Raw genomic sequence first — 25696 nt, forward strand, 5'->3', positions numbered from 1 at the left:
GGTAGTTCATCCGAAAGGCGACAGCCTCAATTTGTGGGATTAGAACTACATAGAGCAAAGACAAGTTCTTCAAAAAAGACATATCGTACGATACAGCATGTATCTCTCTAACTGAATGGGTAAACGAGAACCTCGTACAGCAACACCATGATAAAGTGATTACACATAAGTACTTTTTGGCTGAAGGTGAACAATTGTTTTGAGTTAAAATCAACAGGTTTCAATGTGACTTCTTAATTTCATGCAAGCATGGGGGGGATGAGAGTTGGGACCTTCTTTCTGACTAGGTCTAGAAGCAGCAAGCTGCTTTTGAAATGCAAGGTGGGGTGAGGAGGTGCAGTAGACTCTCGGTGCAGGGAGCTTCTTCCATGGACCAAATAAGTAATTCCATCACAAACATCTTTGGCTTTTCATATGAAGCCATCTGTAGTGAGACGGTGTACTTAGGTACCCCAGGCTCTCAATTTCGCTGAGAAGCAGCTAAGCATCCATTGAGTGGTTGTTCATTTTTGAGACTTCATTCCAACCACTAGACTGTCGGCAGAACCCCAAGTAACATGGGAGGGTGGATATCGGTAATAGGCTCTTGGTGTCTGTTAGCTGGATGGGCAAGCAACAACAAATCGCAAGTGAACGAGTTGGTATGAAGTCAACCCTACAGCCAGTTTAAAGAAGGCACAGTAAGGCAAAAAGGACAATCTGGCAAATTAAACTAGACGAAGTAACAACTCTTCTGCAAAGAACAAACAAATGTACAGAGCATAGGTACACAAGTAACAGTCCTGAGATCCCAACCCATTCTAGTCTCAAATATTCTGCCATGATTATGCTTGTCCTAATAAGAGATCTTGGAGGCTAGGGAGGACATCCTGCTGAGCAGGTGACTTGCATAGCATAAACCCAGATACCAAGCAAACAAACGCAGCACGAGATATGGGCATACAGGGCTATCAAAATGGGAGCAAAAGCGTTAAAGCAATAACTTGGGGAGAAAGGGATGGTCTGCATTTGCCAAAGAGAAGGCAGGACACCACAGGAAAGCAGTTACAACACATTGTGTTGCTTTTCCCTGTCAAATGCTGCTTGCTGGATCTGGACCACTACAGAGTAATAGACATCAAGGGTATTGCTAGGCAAGTGCCAATCCAGAAGTGGGAAGACAATACTGGTAATTTTATGCAAAATGAATCCTGAAGATTTCCTTTCGCAATTACATCCTATGTCCAATTTTGCAAATCTGTAATTCCTTTCCACGTTCATTCGTATTTGATATTCTCAGTTTATCACTAAAGCCAAGGGCAGTTCCCTCCGAGGTGAGCAAAGTCCGAGTTGAAAAGCTTAAACATGCACACATGAAAACTACCAACCTGGTTGACGTGGCTGCCAGGGGGACATGGAATTAAAGGCCTGTTCCCATTCTACACACTGACAGGGTACTTGAGAAAGCCATGTTTTTAAAGTGAGGATCTCTGAGGAGTTCTGCCACTACTGCTCTACGCGTGTTCGATGGAGAACCCAAACCTCTTCTAAATAATGGCCAGCAAAAAAGGGTTTCGTTTAATTAATGCTGTATCTACCAAAGCCTTTGAGACTATGAACCATGGAATCTTACTGTCCTTCGGAGGCTGCCGGCCAAACCACTCACACATCCTCATAACTGGTAATGGATTTGAGTGGCAACCACAGAAGGGCCAGTCGCTCAAAACTAGGCCCCACCAGATGACCTATCCTTAAACAGTCATAATACTCCAGCTTGTGCACTAACAATAAATATCCCATGTCTTATCACGAGAGACAGGTGGGACCCTAAAGCGAGCTGCATGCAGCAGACCAGACTTAATAAGTGAAATGTCCACACCCAGGCATACTCCAATATTCCAAAACAAATCGCACCATCACAGTTGCACAGGCTACCGCTCTTTGCAGGTTTACCAAAAGCTTAGCAACGCCTGCACAGGCAGCCCAGAAAGCTGCAAGCAGACCTGCCTGTTGTCAGGTAAGTGGATGTGTATGGTACAGCTGCCACTGCCCAGGATTACTGTCAAGTAACAGAAAATACACAACGAGTCTACAACAACTTCACAACCAGCTTTGAGCAGAGTGAGCGGGCACTTTTACTTGCACAGCACTTCAATACATTTCTGAGAGAGCACTCTCCAAATGTCTCAACTCCTAAAACCGGTTGCACCACCACTGGCAGGGACAATCATGTGCCTCAAAAAACCCTGGCCCTCCCACAACAGAAGATACCAAACTGCAACGCTACCCACATGGAAAGGCATCTAATAAAGTTTACCACAAACATGAGGGAGGATCCCGAGCTCACTCCACCCAGGCCAGTCTGATCCTTGGCACCTTACACTGATGCTGGTGCTCGATTGCAAGGTTTGAGGACAACCTGTTCTGTTCACCTCACAGTGTCTCCTAATCCAGTCTGCGCTGGATGGGACATCACGGTGTAGTTAGGTAATCCGTCAGAGGACAACCACCAATTTGTATCAGAGCCAAGTGATCCCTTCCTCCCAGGCTGCTTGACAGATGGACAAGGTCTAGATAGAAGCAGATGTGAGGTAATAAATAATGTAATGGCATGTAATGATTAACTGAAGTGAGGCGCAATAAAACATGGAGACAAGCATTTGAGAACACAGGTGTACAGGAAGCAGTTCTCCACCAAAAGCAGGGGTCTTGGCCTATCAATGGCACAATAACTCGAAACAGTGGAGCAGACCAGACACGTGAGGACTGCGAAGGATTAGGTCTCCTGGGAGGATAGAACCTGTGCAGGTGCAAGACAGGGAAAAACCTCACCTCGAAACAGGGGCGGGGATGCTTCACTGGCACAAGCAAGGCTGACACAACCCATAACGGCAAGAGAGTATGGGTAAATTAAATGGCACAGAGCAGAGTAAAAGGGGAGGTAAGCATCAGAATACAGGCCTAGTTTCCTCCTCCAGTCCCGCCAACACTCACATTCTAAGAGGTGGCCTGGGGCAAGAAATGGGAGATTGTCTCATCAAGATTGCTTAAGTCATCGGAACGCGGATGAAGGTACGGGGTTGGACACAAAACAGCGGTGGAGGGCAAGACCACAGTCTCGGCCATAGGGCACAAAAAGGGACTTCAGGCTAAACACACTACAAATTTAGAGGAGATCGAGACATTTATTACACAACAGATCAATCACACCGGACATGTCCCACAAGGTGATATCACACTTCCCCAGAACTCTGGAAGAGACGCAAATGGATTATATCGATGGAGGATGCAGTACAATACGACAGTACACGTACCATGGATGAAGGACACTGTTCTCAAAATGACAAATACAGACGGTGGCAGTAGGTGTAAGTGTTTGTGTGGCGGTGCTCAGGGCAAGTGTAACCTGTGCGAGCAGAGGACTGGGCCGGGTCAGTGGAGTTCCCGCACCGCTGTCCCAGCAACGTTCCAAGTCTTTACACCACATTTTTTGGTCTTGGTATAGCCATGGGGTTTTTGTCAGTGGAGAAGAGTTGCTAATTGGAAAGCAGATTCAGGGTTTCTGACCGGCAGTCCGGAGAGGTCAGCCTTAGCTTGTACAGAGCTTTGTTTCAGCTGAGAGCCCGCTAGCTCAGAGAGCACAGACAACCACACGAGGCACAGTCGGCCAGTGGAACAGAGAATAAGCCGACCTCGACCCAACACCAAAGACTAGTCGTTCCAGATTGCTCCAAGCCAGCGAGATTGGCATTCAGACGACACTTGGAGCAGCGCACAGTCCTCAGCATTTCATTTCACGCTGGAATGTGCCTCGCGCGCACGGCATAGGGGTTGCAGCTGGCACCCACATCACCTGGGGACAGGTCTGGATCTCCGGGTGCTGATGCCAGGCAGTCAGGCCACAGATGCGAACATCTGCGCGCATCTGCAGCTTCAGCTATTCGTAGCCTTACACCTGGGCAGCAGCACCGCCGGGGCCAACAGAAGGTAATGCGGTCCGCGTCACAACTCGAAACTGATCAATGTAAGGTTGGAGCACAGAGGATTGGACAAGACACCTAAAAATCTGAACCATATTTAGCACAACATAAATCACACATAAAGGGGGCATGTGTCGTAACCATACAGTTCAAAGCCGTACCCAAAAGAGAAAGACATTGTGTACCTCTTTAGTAGGAACATCTCCACTCAAGGTTAACTTCGACTTATTGCCCATAAACTAATGCAAACAACAAAATGCATTGACAACTGATTGCAACAGTTTTGCAACGTACGTAGAAGCAGAAGCAAGCTTCAGAGAGGCAGCTCACACGGGACTGTTGAGTGCCGGTCAGCTGGATGTATAAACTGAACATCAACCGCTAGGTTTCTTACGAGATAAAGGTTGGCTAAAGTGAGTCACCATGAAACCAACATAAACAGGATATTGAGTAGCAACAGTCAACTGAAGCTTGGACCTAGCTTGCTGCCTCCTGATGGAGTTCAAGGGCCGGTTCTGCAAGAGATCCTTGCGAGACAGTCCCACAACAGCACCAAAGCGTGAAGTTACAGTTGTGAGATCGCACTTAACAAGACTGACATGCCAGCAGGTCACATGCACGATAAAGGGAGAAGTGAAGTAGCAGTTGTTTATACAATGCTAGAAGTTTTCTGCACAACGAGACAGACAGGTCAAAATGCAGTCCAACGATCGATAAACTTAGCATCACCGACCTCAGTAATGTCACCACCACTTTTTTTTAAAGCCAGAGGGAATCAGCTGGTTTGCTCGGCCCCAAGATAGACATTTTTAGAATCTCAACAATAGATGTCAAATGCAATCATGATAGACTAGAGAGAAGCTCTCGCTACTGGGAGGCGGACAAAGATCTGTGCTGCTGCCAGGTGCCAGACCACACATTATCATACAGCCCAACCCAAGCCTGTCCTACCTCCACACTGGGTCTTTAGCCGGCATCCGATTGTGGGACCCTCAATTGCAGAACTGCAGAAGGCTCAGTATTCTGCACTGCCAAAGATCCACAGACTTGGGGTTGACCTCAAATGTGACCACTCATATTTAGCATTCTTTTCTAGGGACCTGGCTGCTCATATGGCCAAATACAGTCAAAAGTGTGAATCACTCACATCTAGGCGCAGTACCTTTTCCAATGATCAAAAAGTCCATGGGGAAGATCAGGGCAGGTACATTAGGTAAGTCAGGTGAAAGTGCTCTAGAAGAAAAGGGAGCAGGATATGGCTATGACTTGTGCGGAGATGTCAGACTGCCCACTTAAAATATGAGGATTCTCCAATTCTCTATAGCACCTAATACTCAAAAGTAAAAAGAAAAGACAGCCGTAACAGAAGAGTTCACCATAATCTGGACAAAACACAAGATCCAATACCCATCTTCTCTTTGGCAATCAGGATCGTGCCCTAAAATGTCCACAAGTATATTTGTGCACCACACAACACGCACATTACTTGACACTTAAGGGAAGGCTATCCGGGTAGAGTGGGGAAGCCTAGACCACAACCTTGTTCTGGGACTGACACCTCCAACAGATGAGACCTACATTACCATTGTCTGAGAGCACCCAAACACAGAGTTCATTATTTGGCAGGCAAGAGATCTCCCATCACCACCAGACATCACAAGACTAGGTTCTGCTGAAAGCAATCTCAGGCATGAGACCAGATCATACTAAATTCATTAAAAATCCTTCAGGTAAAAACAAGAAGCCAAACTAAAGAGTACTTAGTCTCTAAACCAGAGGTCAGCTAGACTCGTTGCACGAGTTACTTGACAGCTTATGAAATTGCAGAGATGGTACGACAGTGGCTCGCCAGCGTTAGATGGTGTACCAGAAGAGGCTGGATGGTTTCATATTGACACGATCCCCCAATGTTTCTTTCACACATCCGCAGCTACATTACTGCTGATGTCACAAACGTCCGGAGGATCTAACTGGGATGGTCTAGCACAGTAACTCCCAACCTGTGGTCCGGGGACCCCTGGGGGTCCGAAAAGCCTTCTCAGTGGGTCCACTGCTCTTTAGAAAATTTAATAATATTAACAGATGAGTTCTCATTATCATCAATGACCAACACACTGGATCCGGAAAGGAGGGATATCAAGAAAGAAGACCACCCTGAAAACTGAGCCCTTGCTGGTCGACGACAATGGGAGGTCTATGCACATTTGAATTTAGAAGCAGAGCATACAAAACTAGCTTGGAAATTAGTCAAAGCCAAATACAGGTATAGTCAACAACGCTTATACCATAAGAGGCCTACATGCTGGCATGGGCTACTGTGGAAGGTGCCAATGAAGGTACCTCTGGGCCACCAGTGCAGAATTCTGCAACACGCTCCCAACTCAATTAAGTAGTAGTGTACCGAAACGCTCAAGGTACTTGCTTCTCCTACACACCCTCAGACCCTAACCTATAGCTGCCATTGCTGATTCTTCCAGTAGAGAGACTGCATTTGTTTTGGTTAGTTCAACTGAACTGCACTGGCCAAACCTCGCTTAAATCTATACCCCAACCCGCCTCCCGAGAAAGGAGCAGAGGGTGGGGGTTAAGTAGAGCGTAGAACTTTTACGTGGTATGGAGAGAAAGAGGACACACAGAATGGTGTAAAAGTCAACTCGCAGGACTGTGACAGCAAGAGAAGGCCCTAAAAGATTTTAATCACCAGGCGCCTTAGGATGTAGCAATCTCAATGTGGCAGCAATGCAAAGGTCACCTGTCCAGTCACTCGTGATGTCATAGGCGTCACCACTGCCTTTTTATTTACGGGACCAGGCAACTACTAGCCTGAGAAGTCTACCCTGTAAAGAGTACAAACTGCCCAAAAACGCCTGCAGAACCCAAGGAGTAGGTAAAAAGTGGTTGTCAGAAGACTAGATAAAGATTAACTTCCTTCACAGCGAGTGACTCCTAGAAGTGATAGTCTGGCCTCTCAGTAGCCAGGGCTAGTGACGATACTTAGGCTTTGGAGGTGAGAGAGGCTGGGAGACCAGAGCCCTGGTTGAGGGAATGTTGTGTCCTACAGCCTAGAGACGGGGGCAGTGCAAAAACGACGTGTATAGCATGGGAGAGTGTGGGACTAGAAGCAGTGTCATCAGGGATCGCAGGGGCTCCACCTACGGTGTCTGTCCAAAAATGAGACATGCAAGATCGGTGCATGAAACCCACAACTGCAGCGAGGGGGCCAGGGCAGTGTCTCTGCAGGCACTGGTGGGAAAGAGTCAGAGGGGCTGGTCGGCTGGCTCTGCCCACCTACTGTTCGCACAGTGCCACCACAACGGAGAGGGGTGGAAGGAGAAACGAACAATGACAATTGCAGATGAACTTGCCAGACTTGGGAGTTCTGGATCCTGGGATACAAAAACTAAAACAGACAATCTTCACTGAGGCGTTGCTACTTCTGCACAATCACTGCTCCCAACGGGTCCCTAGTCTGGAAACTACAACAGTGGTGCTCTGTGCTTTAAATAGGCAGGTACTGTCCAGTACTGAGTACCTGCACTTCCTTAATTTCAAAGTGAGAGTACCAGCACTTCTCAGCACTGCTGCCTTAACATTTATTGGTTAGAGTACGTGCACTTCTCCACACAGCTGAAATACATTCAATGGAAGGGCACCTGCACTTCTCAGCACTGCTGGAATACATTTTTTTTCCAAGAGTACCTGCATTTGTCAGGCAATATATTTAGTGGGAGAGTCCCGGCACTTCTTAGCACTTCTGCAATACATTTCATGGGTGACTACGGGGCCCTTTTCGGGTGCAAGCAGGTAGTCTGAAGAGTGAGTTCCTGAAGTTCTATATTTCCATTTAAAACACTGTACTGACATTAAGACATCACCGATGGCCCCATGAGGCCTCAGCGATGGGGCCTGGCTCCCTTCTTTCCATGCTTGATACTTTTTCGTGGAGGCTAAGTAAAGGTTTAGGATTTGCTCTTTGGAATGTGAGAAGAATAAAACGCAGCAATTTTGTCCTCGAAGGCATGAACATACTTATTCCTGGAAAGAATAAAAGAATGCTAAAGTCGTTTAATAAGGCAAGGCACGCACAGGGTGGGGGCACAGGCGGCGAGGACGGTGCTCTTGCGCCATGCACTGTAGAGGCCGTCTTCTCAAGCACTGAGGGCAGACCAGGGACGAGTGATCTGTGAACACACCAGGCAGGTGAAACCCCGCGAGGGTTTGCCTCTGCAACCCGACCACCACCCGGCGGCCTTATACCACACCGATGGTGCAGCGTTCCTCCTCTGCCTTAATGTGTGAAACCCAGCACGGGTCACCTCCCAGGCTGCGGCACTGGAGGACGCGCCCAAGAGCCCGGATGCAGCAGCCACCGGGTCACCGCAGCGCACAGAAGCGAGTGTGTGTGCCCTACACAGGGGGGGGGGGGCTCCCCGAGGGCACCTCCCTACATCCAGCCGAGGATCGTGGCCCGGGTTAAAAGGCTGCGAGTAGCGCCGAGGGGCCGGTACAGCTGCGCAGGGAATTAACAGGCAGGTGTGCAGCTAATTAACCTCACTAGCAATCTAATTAGGGACGCGCGGGCCTCTGGGCGCGGCAGTAATGGGGCCCCAGCTGGCAGCGGGGCTCCCCGGACACCGAGCACCGGGGGAGCCCAGGCACCGAGCACGGATAAACACTTCAAGCGGACGTTCAACAGGAGCCCCCGGGACGTAAATAATCCCACCCGCGACATTCCTCGAAGAGCAGAGCACGGCCAGGCTGCGGGAGGGGAGTGCGGTGGCGGAGGCGGCAGACCCGCGAGGAGGAGTCCAGGAGGAAGAGCTCAAACCTGGAGGAGTCCAGGAGCAACAGCTCAAACCTGGAGGAATCCAGGAGAAACAGAGCTCAACTCTAAAAGAATCCAGGAGAAACTCACAGAGAACCCACAACTCCACTGAGGAGGAATCCAGGAGAAATATACAGCTCAAAACTGCGAGAATGGAGGAGAAATCAACGAGAAACACGAGCAGCACATTGCTCCACGCAGGAAGAATCCAGGAGAAACACACGAACACAACCTCACATGGAGACATACATGGAGAACACACACACCCCTCAACTGAGGAAAAACACAGCGAACCCACAACCCCACTGTGGAGAAATCTAGATGAAAATCAAAAAACCCACAACTTCACTGTGTAACAATCCAAGAGAAAAAACACCGCGAACCTGCGGGAGAAACACTGCGAACCCACAACTCCAGGGCAGGATGAGGGTGGCGCAACAATTCTAGGTGGGCCACCGTGTAAAGAACAGAGCATTGCCACAAGCTTCATTCATGAACACCACCCGGGTTGCACGTTTAAATACGGTTAGATCCTCTGAAGGGAAGCAGCGGGGGGCTTAACCTTACCAGACCTTCAAGGAAGCAAGTAAGTTACACAAAGGGATCACAAAAGCACCGGGGCAAACAGCAGGTTGCTCCAAGCAGCTCACCTACTGCCCTCGCAGGCGGAAAGGACCTGCATTCCTAGCATTGTTCAACATTCAAAGTACCCTTTATCTACCTACTCATGCAAATGTGACTAGAGGACAGCAGGCAATCGGTATTACCTGAGCATGACAGCTCACGTCCGCCTTAGGCACCCAGTCCCTTGCTGAACCTGAAGGATCAAGACTTCAAGCCCAGGCAAGAGCAGAGAGCAGTGAACCCAGAGGCAGCCTCTGCACGGGCTTATATTCCCCAAATGAATCAGGGTTCAATTCCATAAAGGTTGACACAGCTCTAGAGGGGCTCCGTAACACCGTCCCCACCCCCCAGGTCTGCCACTAACCTTGGGGGGGGGGGGGGTCCCCGACAGCAGTGCCATAGAACCGAAGAAGCTGGTCTGAGTGAACAAGTACACCTGATGCCGAAACGCTCACCCCCATAGTGAGAACTGATGTTCCTCAAGCACAGATGACAGCTGCACTAGAACAAGCTGAAGCATTCAGCACCCGGTACTTTACGATCACACTGATAAACGATCCTTCCACAGATAGGAAAGGACTTTTGATACAAAGTTTCTCCGCACACAAATAGCTCATCACATCAGACAAAGACAATTACTGCATCAACACAATCCACAAAGCCACCAACAGAAGCAGAAAACTGTTCTATCAAGCAATGCCAGACCCACCAATTCCTTATGCCACAGAAAATTATGTCAACCTCTTCTTCAGGGAAAAACTACATAAGATCTAACGACATCATCAATGACACCAAGTCAGCTTTCAAAGCCCTATTGAGGCCAGATCGCACTGGAATATTGAACTCCCTCAGATCCACTTTATTAATAGGTCTTACCAACATTAAAGTTCCCCCTGGGGTTGCACCCCTTCTTACTATTATCAATGCTTCCCTTACTCAAGACATTCTTACAAAAGCTCTTAAGAATCTCTCACTCCACTACTGATATTGCTTAATCTCTCAGCTGCCGTCAAAGTCGACTCACCCCAGTCAAGTACACACCCTGGAGTTTTGAATGGGATTTATCGGCAAAACCCTTCATTGGTTCTTGCCTCACCTTCACAAGGGACACTAGTTTGTTTGTATGGACACTATCCATATGTTAACAAAGGTACCCATTTCCTGTGGAGTCACCAAGTCCTCTGTACTCTCATCTTCAAACTTAACAGTAAGCCACTTGGTGCTCCACTCACAGATAACAGTATTCAATAAAAAATATATCATGCTGATGATACACAACTCTACTTAAGTCTCTTCTGCTGCAGGCAGCCACCGCTTGCCACTTATGCAGATCTGGATGCCAAGCTCATAACTGAAACTCAACCAAACCCAAATTCCTGTTAGTTGCCAAAAATAAAAACGCAGGCTCAATGACGTCTTCGAAACATAACTTTCCTCCATATTCACCCTTGACATCAACCTCACCAACCCCCCCCCCCAAAAAAAAACAGAACCACATCCCTTGTTTAAAAATAACTTTTTTTTAATTTTTTAAAAGCACTGAAACAGTTTGTTCCAGAAAATGGGATCAGAATTGCTTTTAAAGCCTACATATGTTTGTACCTGGATGGTAGTAATGCCTTACTCCATAACCTAGCAGACTCTACAACGGCACCTCTTTTGGGCATCCTCTACATGCCGCAGGATGGGGTACCCAGGGTCTAAAGAAATACGATCACGTCAACCCCATCCTAATGGCACTCCATTGGCTCCCCTTGCAGGCCAGAACCATATTTAAAACCAGGTGCATCAGTTACAAGGCCAGCATGACTAGACCACTGCTTACTTAATTTGCAGACAAGTTCATCTTCTCTGGCTGATCTCAACACACCCACAATCCAGGACACCACAAGACTGCAAAGTACAAAGTGTAAAAAAAGAAGAAAAAAAACCCAAGGCTGCACGCCTTTTTAATTTATGTACCCACGATCTGGAACAAGATCCCTTTACCCAGCAGGAGTGCCCAGACCTTTCATCAATCGACAAAAGCATTACAAGGCTCACCTTTTAAAGAAGACTACATCACAATGCATTGACACGACAGTGTACAACAACCAAAATAAACATGATTGGGGAAAAGAAATAATAAATTTATGAAAAAAACCCTACACAGAACACTGCCATTTCGAATCTATTTAGGCCAGTGATTCCCAACCTTCTGACTTCTGTGAACCCCAACTTAATCATTACTAGATTCCGGGGACCCAAGCATTAACAATATGAACTGCAAAAAAATACAAAAACAAGCTTCCCATTAAACACATACACAAATGATAATTTTATTTATTTGCAAACAAAATTGGAATAGGTGGTTGGAGCTTTTCTAGATTCAACTGAAGCCACAAATCGTTCATACTATATTCTGCTTGATGCACCTGCACTGATCCCAGAAATCAAGCTGAGAACACTAAAAGCCTCCTATTTCACATATTTTGACATTTACAGCATGTCTAAAAAAATTGTATTTTACATTTACCCACTTTAATAATCTGTAATATTACTTAATTTTCTAAGCAGTCATCGACCCCCTGGGGGAGCTTCACAGACCTCTAGGGGTGCCCAGACCACAGGATGGGAACCACTTCCATCTAACACACAGAAAGCTGCACAACCAATAAACATGATCCTAAACATAATTTATTTTAATAAAACACCACACCTGTTCTGCTGTGCCATCTTTTACTGTGTGCTGCAGGTATTTTCTTTATTAGCGGCAAGAAACGCCAGTGTACGGGTGCTCTATAAATACTCTAACATTAACACAAGCAAACCTCCACACAAAAGGAAACCTGTGCGTGAACCACGGCCACAGTGCACAAACCACAACCAGAGGGTGCATGAAGTCCACACTAATGAACATGCTCTCCTTCTCCAGACACTGTCAATGGCAACGTCTGCAGGCCACAGACTAACACTACTCTCTACAGCAGTGGTTCCCAACCTGTGGTCCGGGGACCCCTAGGGGTCGGCAATGCCTCCTCTCAGGGGTTCTGCGACTGGTTAGAAAATTAAATAATATTAACAGACTAGGTCCCCAGCTTTCAGTAATGACTCATTGGGGGGGGTCCCCGATTTTCGATAAGGATTCAGTGGGGGTCCCCGAGTTCCTGTAATGATAAAGTGGAGGTCCACAGAAGTCAAAAGGTTGAGAACCACTGCTCTACAGCATCACTCACACAGACTTAATCAGGGCAGAAGAGCATTCACACACACCTTGTCCTGGGACCATTAACCTTCATTCACAGAGACCTACTACAAGGTGCGTATATTTGAGCATGAGCACATAGCCTATACCCACACTGTAATGGCAACCTCCAAACTAATAAGCATTGGCTGCTCCAAGCTCAGATAACGGCATTAAATACAATTCTGCAGGAAAGAGATACGGAGGCATAGACTGCAAATAAAAAGGGGCCTGTCCAGGGCCCATTTACCAGAATGTATGGGTGGGGTGGTGTTAAAACAACACTGATAAGGGAAGGGTGGGCAGCAGATTGCCCAAGCATACCAAGAGTTTCTAAAATGCCATAGGGACACCCGGGGCGAGTTTTACCCAGAAGGCTGATTCATGTTCTTGGGACTGGCAAGCGACAAATATTCACAGGATTTTGCACAATTCTTCATCATTCACTTTACTACACTCTGAAACTGAAACCAGTTGTTACGTAGCAACCGGGTGGAGACATGTAAACAACGTGTAGCAGCCGATCTGAGTGGGCCCTTTCCAGCAAGGCATGCAGGGAATGAAGGCGGGTTTGGAAAGAGATTTGGCATTTCAAAGAGTCGTTGTCAGAGGTAGATTTCGGGGTGAGGATAGGTGATGTGGTTGGGAAATAAAGGGCAGCAGCAGAAAAAATAGTTAAGGTACGTCTGAGGCAATCAAGTGAAAGAAATGCTACTCAAAAACTGAGACAGCCAGGGCGAGTTAAGACAGAAACGTGCAGGGAGTGTGTTGATATACACCCTCCCCTGAATCAGTACTCAATTGGCTGGCATAGGAAAAAACAAACTAAAAAAAACAAACAAAAAAAACTGCCAATTGAAAGATAGCTGGAGGAGAAGTCACGGAAGCATTCAAGGTTGACGCAAAAAGAAAGATAACTCCTGGAAATATTTACACACAACGCTAAACTAATTATGTATACTTGCATACACCAACACATTCCATGGGAGAAACACGTCAACAACTTCACAACTGTACATCCCTAAATGGACCCCATGAACCAGATGACAGTTCAGTGCTTTGCATCGCTATAGGAAGCGCTATGCAAATGTTGCAAAAAAATGTGTCCCTCTCAATAGATAGAGAAAAATGGAGCGGCCCCAGAAGAGCCACCTCCAATCTCAAGAAATTGGCCGCAGGAAGAACCTAGTCCCAAAAAACAATCCGTGGCCAAGGGTGGCCGGCCAGCTCATGCATAATCTTCATAGGGGCAGAATTAAAGCGCCCCAGGGGCATACTGAAGGCAGAAGTAACATACAAATGCTGGCAACAGAGCAGGCGCACTGCCCGCTGATGAACCTGGCCAACATGCCTGGGGTTCAAGCAGCCTAAGTAAATCCTGCTTTCAACCACAGGACAGGCTCAACTCCAGGGTAAGGGTGGAGTCCTTCACCATACCCTGAAACCCCATTCCATTTTGGAGCATGAACAGTGCTTTAAATGGGCAGGTACTGTACGGTACTGAGTACGTGCACTTCTTTAATTTGAAGGGGAGAGTACCTGCACTTCTCATCACTCCTGTAATACAACACAATGGATGTGTACCGGCACTTCTCAGGAGCAAACAGTTACTCTAAATAGAGATTACCTGCACTTCTATATTTCCATTTAAAGCACTGTGCATGAAGGTACCACTGGTAAAATCTGGATCAGATTTTAAAATCATGCGTTCCAGGCAAAATCCCACAGTTTTCATATCTGAAAGTTCCTTGTGGAGGCGTGTGCAGTATGAAGAATACAGGGGCCATTTTCCATGTTATGCTACCTTATCAAATTGGAATAGAATGCAAACCGCACCACACCCATACTGTGCAATAATGTTGTTTGCATGAGTTTTTCTGCTAGCATTTGAAAGTGGCTTCAAGACTATGGAAGGATCGCCATATCAGAAAATGTCAACAGAAGGTGCTGGTGAGAGCGTGACGTGTGATCTTCCACACGCGAGAGTCCACACGAAGAAAAGAACATAAGGATAAACCAGGCTGAAGTCAAGATAACAAGCTGCTGAAACTTAACAAAGCAACACACGGCTCCTGTTCATTACAGCTAACCCACGTGCAAACCTAAAAAATCATATTTAAAAAACACAAATTAAATCAATTGTATAAGAGAAATCATTAAGGGACCTGACAAAGTTACAACTTTATTCACCGCAGTGCCATTCTAAAGTAACGTTCCACCACTCTGGCTACCATTACCACACTGTTGGCCAGCAAAATATGTATTTACACCCCTTCGTAAGGGTAGGCACAATGCTACCAACATATATTTAAAAAAAAAAAAAAAAAAAACACACACACACCACCCTTGAAGAATTCTCGCTCAAAAGCTCCCCGAGAAATGTGACACTGGAGGTGAAACCCAAGGCCAAAAATAGGCCAGACACAGAACTACACACCCCAAAGGCAGGGTGCAGCTCTATCAATAAATAATGACCCATTAAGGACCACAGCTGACTGAACCCACATCCGTTATTTGCGTCCAATACCCAATAGACATGCATCTCTGCCACTGCCCACATAACCAGGACCACATGGCTTCAAAGGGAAGATAACAGAGGAACTGCTCCTTAACGCAGGGACATTCCCAGCGCCCCACAAAACACTTAAAGGTAGGGAATCACTAGTGTTCAATGTTAAAAGGTATCAAAATTGACCATCTCGGTGGCACTACTGACTGAGATTTTCAGCGATAAAAGAGCATGGTTTGACACAATCCCCTTTATGTCAGCATGCAGTGGCCCTATCAGGGACCCCAAAAGTGCCCCAACGGACAGGCGCTCTTGCCACGATACATGTATTAAAAGGCAATCTACATACTGCATTAACACTGGAAAGGCACCCGTGAAGACGGGGGCTGGCCTCAGTTGCTCGCCTACACTAATTTAACATGTCTCTTATAAAGAGACAAGAGGCGTCGCCCTGAGCTCGACTCTTCCATGGAAATGAAAGCTTGGTTATGCGTCTCTGGAAGACGCTTTTAGCAGTTTCTGCAGCGGTATAGTACACCTAAACAAAAGCTTCAATCCTCGAGTCCCTTCTGCAAGACCAACGTCTATGTGCAAAATGACAGCAAGGGGCGACACACGGAAAGATGCATGTGGCCTCGGGGAGGAGAGGGGGCCGGCGCATCCCTCCCCCAGAGCCGGGGCCGGCATCCATTTCCTAACCTACCGCAGGAAACCAGCGAGGAGGAGGAAGCTCCATTTTTATCATGGTTTCTCCAGCCCACCCACGCAACCGAACTTATCCACCCTGACGGTTCAACCTTCTAATAATTACAAGTACAACGCGCAGGAGGTTTGCATCCCCTGAGCAGACCATGAGAGAACAATTTAATACCATTTTTTTTTTTTTTTTAGAAAGCGGTGGGGCGGTAAAGAAGGTCACTAGCTCCTCATCAACCAGTTTTGGTGGGAAAAGCGCTTCATATATAAGACGCGATGCATTCGTGGGGGCGCGGCTGAGGCCGTACAAAGACACAAGGGTACCACTAAATTCAAATGCGTTTTATTCGGGAAAGCGATGCGGCGGCCTCGGGGCCCTCCAGGTTGTGGTGGGAGAGGCAGCACGACGTCTCCATGGCGGATGGAGGCAGGGCGAGGAGGATGCCTTCGAAGAACAGAGCAGGCTGGAGGAGGGGGTGCCTGCCCCTCCTACCCGGTTTACGCAAGGTTGCTTTGGTGTTTCGACGTAGTGTCGCCGTTCAAGGGGGAGGGGGAATGTTCGGTGCAGACCACCAAAACCCCGAAGAGGGGTGCCTCTGTGACTAATAGATCATGGTTTGGTGACACCAATGTAAGAGGATGCTTTCCAAGAATGGAGGGAGCGATTAGGTTCGCCTCACCACCCGGACAGAGGACCCCACTGCAGGGTACACCTCCCACATGCGGGCGCAGGGGCCCGAGGGGTGGGAGGGGCTCTGCGACAAACCGATTATAAGGTTTGGGGAGGTACTAAAGGAGATGCTTTCTAATAATGGAAAGATGTAGGGGCGGCGTTCAGATCCGCCCCACTCTGGACCCATGGTCGTTTCTGAACATCACAAGGGGATCAAGAAGAGGGGGTGCAGATGGTGCGGGGGGCGTTGCCAATTCAGAGAGCATAAAAACAATGCAGGGTAAACTGGGGTACCCCAAGACATCCCATGGTAGAGGAGCTGATCCAAAATGTGCACAGCCAACACCCATATCTGTTACCGAGGCTGCCCATGTGCCAAGGACGTTTTCATGGAGCTGACAATATATTACACACGGATCCTGATGGGTGGCTGCCGCGCCCCACAGGACAGGTAGAGTAATGGGGTGTCGGGGCCTGGCATGATGCAATTACAATGGGATAGGGGGAGAGAAGCCCTGCAACTGGTAAGGCATCTTGAAACAAGAGCGCAAAGACTTGAGAGCATGCACGTTTCACTGATAATTCTGTCCCAACTGTGTCACGCTGCTACAGGGAAGGCATGTCCCACAGAAATGAAAGGTGTGAAGCCCCATCCCTACTCCCTGCAGAACAGGTATTGTCCAGTGGCAAATGCAGTGTCTAGTGCCCCACTGGACACACAAGGCCCAAACGGAAGGCGGCAGAGAGGGCCCCAACTGCTGCAGAAGCATGCTCCAATAAATACTGAAGAAATCAAACTTCTCCACAAAATAATTGTGTTCCAATAAAAAGGGGTTGGGGCTATTCGAGTAGGGATATATGTAAATCCTTTGAGGCAAGTCTCCTGCAGGAGACAGGGAAAGGCGACCTCCTCCCAGGACAGGCACGTTTTAATGATAATGGGTGTGAAGGGCAGGAGCCGCACAGAATAATCACGTTCATCCCTAATGGGGCTGGTAGTGAAGTCATGGCTGCAACGACAGGCTTCTCTCCCAGTGATGGAGGGGAAATTCAACTCTCACAGAGTAGTTATGACCAGATAACTTGCAATGAAACGAAGGACGCCCTTACAAAGAAGTAAATACAGTGAGTGGAGTTTCTTACGAGGCAGGGTGTTGAAATGAGAGGTCAAACCATCTACAATCTAGCCACGTTTAAAAAGTAATTGGAGTAGAAAGCACCTTGCAGCAGATGGAATATGACGCGGGGGTGAGGAAGAGGGTTAGCCGGAGGAGGTTTTATTGGCTCCAAGAAGACATTGAAATAACAATAGGAAAATCCCACTGCCAGCCCCCTTTACAGGTCAGAAACGGATAAACAATGAGGTTACAGGTCAAGCCCCCTTACAGGTAATGAAACAGTAATGAGGGCAGCCCCTTGTAAAGCATGCACTGACACAAGACAGAACAAACAGGGGTACAAAAGTCACTGGGTGCAAATAATGAGGAAGGTCGCAGAAAGGAGGTGCTCAAATGGATGCCCCTTGCAGAGGGTCCAGGGTGTGTAGGTGTGTGTGCTGGGGGGGGGGGGGGGTTCAAGCCCCTACCACAGCCCGGAAATGGCGCTGATGGGCAGCCCTCACGTGACAGCTCATTAATGGAGGGGTGGTCCCGTCAGAGTATTCTTGCAGCCACAGCCCCAAGGGGCAGAGGGGGTCTCCAGCCCCATGCAGGAAAGGCCTGGCTCGATAGAGTGGGGGCAATGGGCGGGCCAAACACCCTGCAGGGCTAACCAGGCCCAACATCCCCCCCACCGCCGGGCCTCCCCCAATGCAAAGATGGCATGCCCCAAGGATAGCACGGGTGCTGGGGCGACCCGAACAGGGCCGGCGCGTTCCAATCACGAGGCGGGGGTGGCGATGGACCCTCCTAAACGTTCCAATAATAATGGACCCGGGAAGCCTAAACACGAAGGGGAACACCCGGATTCTTTGTTTTTCACTATCGTACAAGCTTCCGCTCCCCCGCCCCCACACAAGCGTACAGTAAAGGCGAGTACCTGCTGGGGGAATCCCGCCGCCCCCCCTGCGGGAAGGGAATGGTACCGGCGACCGCCGCGTTCCTCCTTCGGTACAGGCGATTCCAACTGACTGCGGAGGGGGGGATGGGTCCACCTCACAAAAAATATATAAATCGACCGCCCAAAAATGGTTTCCTTTTTATAAATGCAACCTTTTCCAAATAAAAAAAAAAATGGAGAAATGAATCGTAGGGCGCAGCCCGCCCCGCGGAGTGAGGAGGGGCGGCGTGGGTGCCCGCGGTCCCTGAGGGTGGGTCGGTGTCCAGTTGTGCGTACCCCCCGCGCCCCGCTCCTCGCCCGTCGAAGCCCGGATCCCTGCTCGGCGCCTCCTCGGTAGAATGACTAGAGGAGGAGGCGGCGGGCATTTCCCACCCAACCCCCCTCCCGCCCCGGACCGTACCACCACCGCCACGGGGGCGCGCTCGCCCCAGCGCAACCCTTCACACGGTGGCGCGGAGCCTTCGCTCAAACCAATAACCCCAGCCCGACAGAGACCCGTCCATTTCACATTTACCGTCGAAATTCTTCACCTTTTTTTGCGCGAAGCGTGTGCTGGGTCACGCCTCTATCCCGTCCCCCCTCTTCTCTTGTGATGGTACCGTCTCCGCCGCACCCAGCGCTGAGGAGAGGGTCGTACCACTCCTATAGAGCGAGGGAGGGCGTGCTGCTCATCGTGTCTGTCCTTCCTGACTGAAGGTTTCGGTTAAATTGAACCTGTTAGACTCATTGATCAGATTTACACTTCTGTAACGTCTCGTCCCCTTCACTTCTGCAACGGAGAAAGGGAAGCCCTCCCCGCCCTCGAGCGTTGGTTGAGGCTGGAGTACAACCCGTAAGCTCCAGGGGTCACGTGACCGAGGCTTGGCTGGGAAGTTGAGCTGTTTCCTTGTTTTACTTCAGAGACTAAAGCCATAGAGGGGACAACTGCAGAAGGGCCGTGCTAGCCACTGCCTCTCCACTCTATGGTTAGAGGTAGGACCTAGCAGGAACCCTTGGGTCTGGATACTCCAGGCTCTTGCATGTGCTGCAGGAACCAAAATAAGTGCTGCAGGAACCAAAATAAGTGCCCATCCCTTTGCCTTGGGCTGGTGCACAGCAAGAACAACTGCAGAAGGGGTGTGCTGCCCACTGGCTCACCTCTATGTTAAGCTGTAGGAACTAGCCCTGGATACTTCTGCTCCTTTTATCCGCAATTTATATAGCGCTGCATATCACCCATGGGGTCTCAAGGCGCTGTCGAAGTGGGAGCAGATCAGTCTAAGAGCCAGCTCTTGAGGTCATTCTTGAACTGATTCAGCGAGGGGACTGCTTGAGGTGGACTGGTAGCGTGTTCCAGGTCTGCGCTGCAAGGTAGGAGAAGAATCAGTCTCTCACTGCGCTCTTCCTGATTCTAGGGCTGGCGGCGAGGGCAAGTTGATAAGATCAGAGTTGTCTGACGGCGATGTAGAAAGATAAGCGTTGGAAGAGGTAGGCCTATCCAATTTTGTTCAGGGCCTTGTATTAATGTGTCAGGAGCTTGAAGGTGATGAGTTTATTGATGGGGAGCCAGTGCAGGTCTCTATAAGGTGGGCGGAGATGTGGCTGTGGATGTCTGGGATGAGTCTGGCTGCTGCATTCTGGAGTCTTGCTTGGAACTCCTTGGACCCTGGCATGTTCTGCAGGAATCAAGAGAAGTGACTATCCTACTGCCTGGGACTGATGCACAGCAGGCACAACCACAAAAGTAATGTGCTGGGCACTGCCTCTACCCTATAGTGAGAGGTAGGAACTAGAAAGAACCTACTAGTCTGGATACTCCTGACACTTCGACCATTTCATCTGCAGCAGAAACAAACAGGATTGGCTATTCCACTCCCTGTGAGTGATGTACAGCAGAAATAACTTCAGAAGGGGTGTGCTGAATACTGCATCTCTCCTCTGTAGCGAGAGGTAGGAACCTACTGAACATGATACTCCAGGCCCTTGGACCCTTTCGTGAACTGCATGAACCAAGAGGAGTGGTTATTCTACTACCTGGGACTGGTGTACTGCAGGAACAACTGCAAAAGGGGTGTGCTGGCCAAGGTCTCTACGCTATGGCGATAATTAGGAACTAGTAGAAACCTACTGCTCTGGACACTCCAGGCTCTTGCGTGTGCTGGAGGAGCCAACACAACTGCCTATCCCATTCACTGGGACTGATGCACAGCAGGAACAAATGCACAAGGAGTGTGTTGGGCACTGCCTCTACTCTATGGTGAAAGGTAGGAACTAGCAGGAACCCGCTGCTCTGGATACTCCAGGTCCTTGGAACTTTTCATGTGCTGCAGGAACCAATAGAAGTGCCAATCCCATTCCCTGGGCCTGATGCACAGCAGGAACAAATGTACTAGGTATGTGCCTCTATTCTATGATGAGATGTTTGTAGGCCCTATAAGGAACCCATAGGAATGGGTATCCTACTCTTTTGGACTGATGCACAGCAGGAAAGACTACAAAAGGGGTGTGCTGGCCACTGTGTCTACTCTATGGTAAGAAGCAGGAACTAGCAGCAACCCACAGGTCTGGATACTTCAGTTCCTTGGACCCTCACATTTACTGCAGGAACCAAGAACAGTGGCTATTCCAGTCTCTGAGACTGATGTACAACAGTAATAAATACACAAGGGGTGTGCTGGACACTGGCTTTACTCTATGGTCAGATGTTTCTAGGTTTATAAGGAACCCACTGCTCTTGATACTACTGACCCATGTGCTGCAGGAACCAAGAGGAGTGGCTATTCCACTCACTGGGATTTATGCACAGCAGGAACAAATGACCAAAGGGTGTGCTGGGCACTATCTATACTCAATGGTTAGAGGTAGGAACTTGCAGTACAAATGCAGCCCGAGAACTCTTTAACCCTTCAGATGGCTGCACTCTCTTGCAGGACTCTCCAAGCAGACTGTAGGGTGGGGACAGAAAGCAGACAAAAGTCTGACTCTCATAGCATCTTGCTGAAAACCCCTGGTTAAAACAACAAAAAAAAAAAGTAAACCCACAAGAGCTTCTCCAGAACACATCCTGTGAAAGCAGACGAAAAAGCCATCCTTGCCATATGGAGAATCATTCTTTTGCTCTGCAGTACAAACTTAGCAGTTATTTCCCAGCACTGCACACTGCATTCAATCACTAGGTCATACATATAGTAGACTGTGTAAATGGCAATACCATAATGTAATGTTGTATATGACTGTTTGTGTACATATACACATGCACATAAACATAGCAAACATTTACCTATGCCATCATTATTAGTGTGTCCTGCACAAAGCGTGGTTAACAAGTTGCTGCATGGACTTGAATGTTTTTAGCTGGTAATCTATTTTGAACTTTAAGTGTGAATGTATTCCCGTGCACGGCAGATGCTGTAGATTTAGTAGGCTGAGTAACACCATTTTGTCAACATTACAAAGCATTTTGCTCATTACATCCCTATTAAATACTTAACTGGAGTTCCTGATCCAAACACGTAAAATGCTAGAAGGTGATCCTCCAGATCGGCCTTCATCTAAAAGTAACAATAGTGCCCAAATCCCCCATAAAATAGAGAATTCAGTACAATGGAGCACATATTGCATTCAAGCACTGAGAAACTAGAGAACACATTAAGAGTAAACAACATTGGGCTAAATGGTTTTCTTGAGGAAACATACAGTAAGGGTCTCACTTGATTTCTGAGTCTAGATACCACATGTTCTTGAGCTGGGAGAACTACTCCTGAGAATCACCTTAATCTACAATTTAAATCACACAGACAGCTGCAGACAACAGCAGATGAAATTTTCAAGTCCAAGGCGAGTACATCACAGTGAGATTATTAAGTAAAGCTAGGAAAGACTGTAGTTTAAAGCCTGCCACGGACAAGAAAAAACATTAAATTAGATAAGAGTACAGTTCTCTTGAGTGAGATTATGTTTACTTTGTTCACAACTACGCGTCAACAAATAATGTACAGGATACATTACCAGACACATACTTCAATTACTTAAATAAAAAAACACTCCCAAAAAGACTCCAAGATAACGCTGTTGCCATTTAATACTGACAATATCTTGTCAAACAGATGATCTTCAATGTCTTATCACACTTAATAAAACAGCAAAAATGTTCTGGGAATCACTACACTAAAGGTAGGAGAAATATGGATAAAGCTCCCCAGGCTTTGCAATTTTTTAAAATTGTATTACTGAAATTAAATGGATAAAATGATCAGTACTCAATTCCGGCTCTAAACACACTACTATTCTGTTAAAGCTTTCAAATAACAGTGCAATAATGACTGTGGAAAGTTTTAGAACTAGGACAAACTACAGTTTGAGTACTTCCTTGTAAGATTATTTAAGCCTTCCATGTGAATGACAAGTTTAATTGGGCCACTTCTAATTTTCAGATGCTGAAATAATTGCCACTGAATCACAACTGTTTAAGTAATTTCTATGCTTTATCTGGAGTAATGAGTCACTTCTTGAGGCCACGTCTAAACTATTGGTCTAATTCCGAAAGCCATATCTGGCGTATTGTGACTTCCAAATCTAGGTACACCTTGAGCATTTTGTCTCATTCTGGACAACACATCTGGAGTATTGTGCCCTCTGTCAAGGTCACATCGGAATTTTAGTGCCAATCTAGAGGACACAGCTGGAATATTATCAACATTTAGGGGGGCACAATTGGAGAATTGTATGAAGTTCTGGAAGCCACACTAGAAGTACTTTGAACAGTTCTAGAGGCCACTTCTGGTTTAGGGAGACCAGCTATAGACGCATGGCAAATTGGAATAATGTGTTTTTCCATCAGCGATAACTGCAATATGGAGAAAATAAATAGCTTAACCCGTTACTTACATAAAACGTTAATGATAGGCCTACCTATAATTATGGCCGCTGGTATTCTGCAGTTGTGCGACTGAAGTGTTTTTCGCATAATTATAGATTTGCCACACTCGCCACATAATCCTTCATCTGCAGATTTTAATACAAATAAACTATTTGTTCTACCTCAAACGATTCAAAAGTTAGTTAAAAAAAAAATACACAGCAACATGTTGCAGTGCAGTTGAAGGCCATTTGCAAAGGTTGACTGGTCATCTTTCTGTTGCTTAGTGCCAAACTTGTGTGTTAAACTGGTACTAATGAGGTGAAACCAATGCAGCACAGTGTTCACATGTGTAAAATGTCAAATTAATGAAGTAATAACTATCACTAAATGTGCCGCCTTACGCCACTTAATTTGCCACATAATTTACTCAACCCCGCCTCATAATTTGGCCCTCACATGCCTCATAATTCCAGTTGCCCTGCTTATAATGTGCGTCTTCTCCATTAAAATCTCACATATGTAATTGGCATTACCAATTTTACGCCACTTCTGCTTCCACATCGAGACAAAAAAGCCTGCTCGGTATACAGCTTACTGAGGCAACACACGCAAGCAGATCTTTCGCGATCAGTTTACGTTTTTACAGTATGTTTACTATTACTAGGAGACCGAGCCACTTCTTCCCCTTTTTTGTAAGCTGCAAAACGAATGACGCTAACCATCCGGTATTGTTGGATATTGTGGAAAGTAACGATGGCTCATGCAAAGTTGGTCCCAACACCTTCTGATTTATATCTCACACCCCACATTGAGTGAGCAGGTGTATTGTAACTTTGCCCCAGTGCCTTGTTGTATGTCAATCAGCCTTCGTAAGTAGATCCACCTGCACATCTGACTTGCTCCACAATTCTATAGCAATTGACTTAGTGTTCATCAGCCTGCAGTCCGTATCATACAAATTTTTATCAAGATCAAAGATTGCTTTATTTTGAACATTTTACTGGCACCCGGACGCTAGAACAACAAGCATTTGGCTAGAAAATTTCCCAGTTATCTGATGCATTGGAATCCCTTCATCTATTTCAACCTTTCACATAAATCCTAGATTTGGAAGATATTTAAAAAATCTTCTTTGGGAATTAACAGTAGTATATTTTAAATTCTATAAAAAGGATAAATAAATAGTTTATTTCTAGCCTGACTTCTTAGCCACATATTGACTTCACTGTAAAATAATAAAAAGAGCACAAATCTTCTCAGATATAACACAAAAGTCGTGTTGAAAATCGAATTGTGAGCAGATTTTGAAAAGAGGGAGTGGAGGACTGGAAAGTACCACAAGTTCCGCAATGTACTACCCATTTGGGATAAAGCTGGTATTTTTAAGGCAATATTTTTGTTTTTGTAAAGATGCCAAGATGTGGCGGAAGCAAACATTGTAGAAATGGGCAATTTGCCATAGCAGGTCTTTTAGGTCATTCACTGGAGTATTGTGTTCAGTTCTACAGACTGCATCTCAGTTCAGAAGGACTTATCAGGGGTATTATGTCCAGTCCTGAAGATAATAGCTGGGGCTGCTCAGCCCAGCACTGAAGGTCTCAACTACAGCACGGTGTCTGGTCCTCATATGTGACGTTAGATTCAATGCCGGAGACCTAATCTGAGGTAGTCTCTTCAGGCCTCAGGGGCAGTTTTAAAATTGAGATCTGGAGTAATGAATGCTGTTCTGACAATGTTTTCCGAAAGTATTCTGATAGGGTACATATACCCACGAAGACAGCTGCAAAAACAGTGTCAGGTCTCCACCAGAAGACTAGAAATGCAACAACTTAAATAGATGCAGTCTGGAGCAGAGGGTGATTAGATGCCTCACATATATAGTTCTAGAACCAGGGGTTTTCAAAACAAGAGTGGACCAGGTTTACTAGCTAGGGAGCAACTAAAGGGTGCAATACTCACTGTACAACTTAAATAGATGCAGTCTAGAGCAGAGGGTGATTAGATGCCTCACAGATATAGTTCTAGAACCAGGGGTTTTCAAAACAAGAGTGGACCAGGTTTACTAGCTAGGGAGCAACTAAAGGGTGCAATACCGATGTACAAATACCCATACATAGCATGTCCTGGTTGGCCAGAGAATAAGATGTCAGTCAATCAATCAGAGTTTGTAAACCGCGGCTAATCATCTGGCAGGGTATCCAGGTGCTTGCAGGTCCAAGAAAAAGCAGTGAAAACGAGAGAAAGGCAAGGAGAAAGTACAAAAAACATGGGTGGCATTAAAGAGCTGAG

The 25696-nt window shown here is 47.1% G+C and overlaps 1 protein-coding gene across 3 annotated transcripts in view; it reads right to left on the reverse strand.

The window, feature by feature from the left end:
- The window catches only part of GNB2 (G protein subunit beta 2), a 161102-nt gene that overhangs the window by 105373 nt on the left and 30033 nt on the right, over positions 1–25696 (reverse strand). The window contains exon 1 of one of the 3 annotated variants that reach the window (XM_069215626.1): positions 19098–19232. The exons of 1 other annotated variant lie outside the window; for it this stretch is intronic. The gene's annotated coding sequence lies outside the window, so the exon portion shown is untranslated. Of the gene's footprint in view, positions 1–18546; positions 18912–19097; positions 19233–25696 lie in introns of those variants that run through there. One more of the 3 variants, XM_069215624.1, reaches the window with a different exon arrangement.

Source organism: Pleurodeles waltl, chromosome 12 (assembly GCF_031143425.1).
Source record: "Pleurodeles waltl isolate 20211129_DDA chromosome 12, aPleWal1.hap1.20221129, whole genome shotgun sequence".
In the NCBI taxonomy this organism is placed as follows: domain Eukaryota; kingdom Metazoa; phylum Chordata; class Amphibia; order Caudata; family Salamandridae; genus Pleurodeles; species Pleurodeles waltl.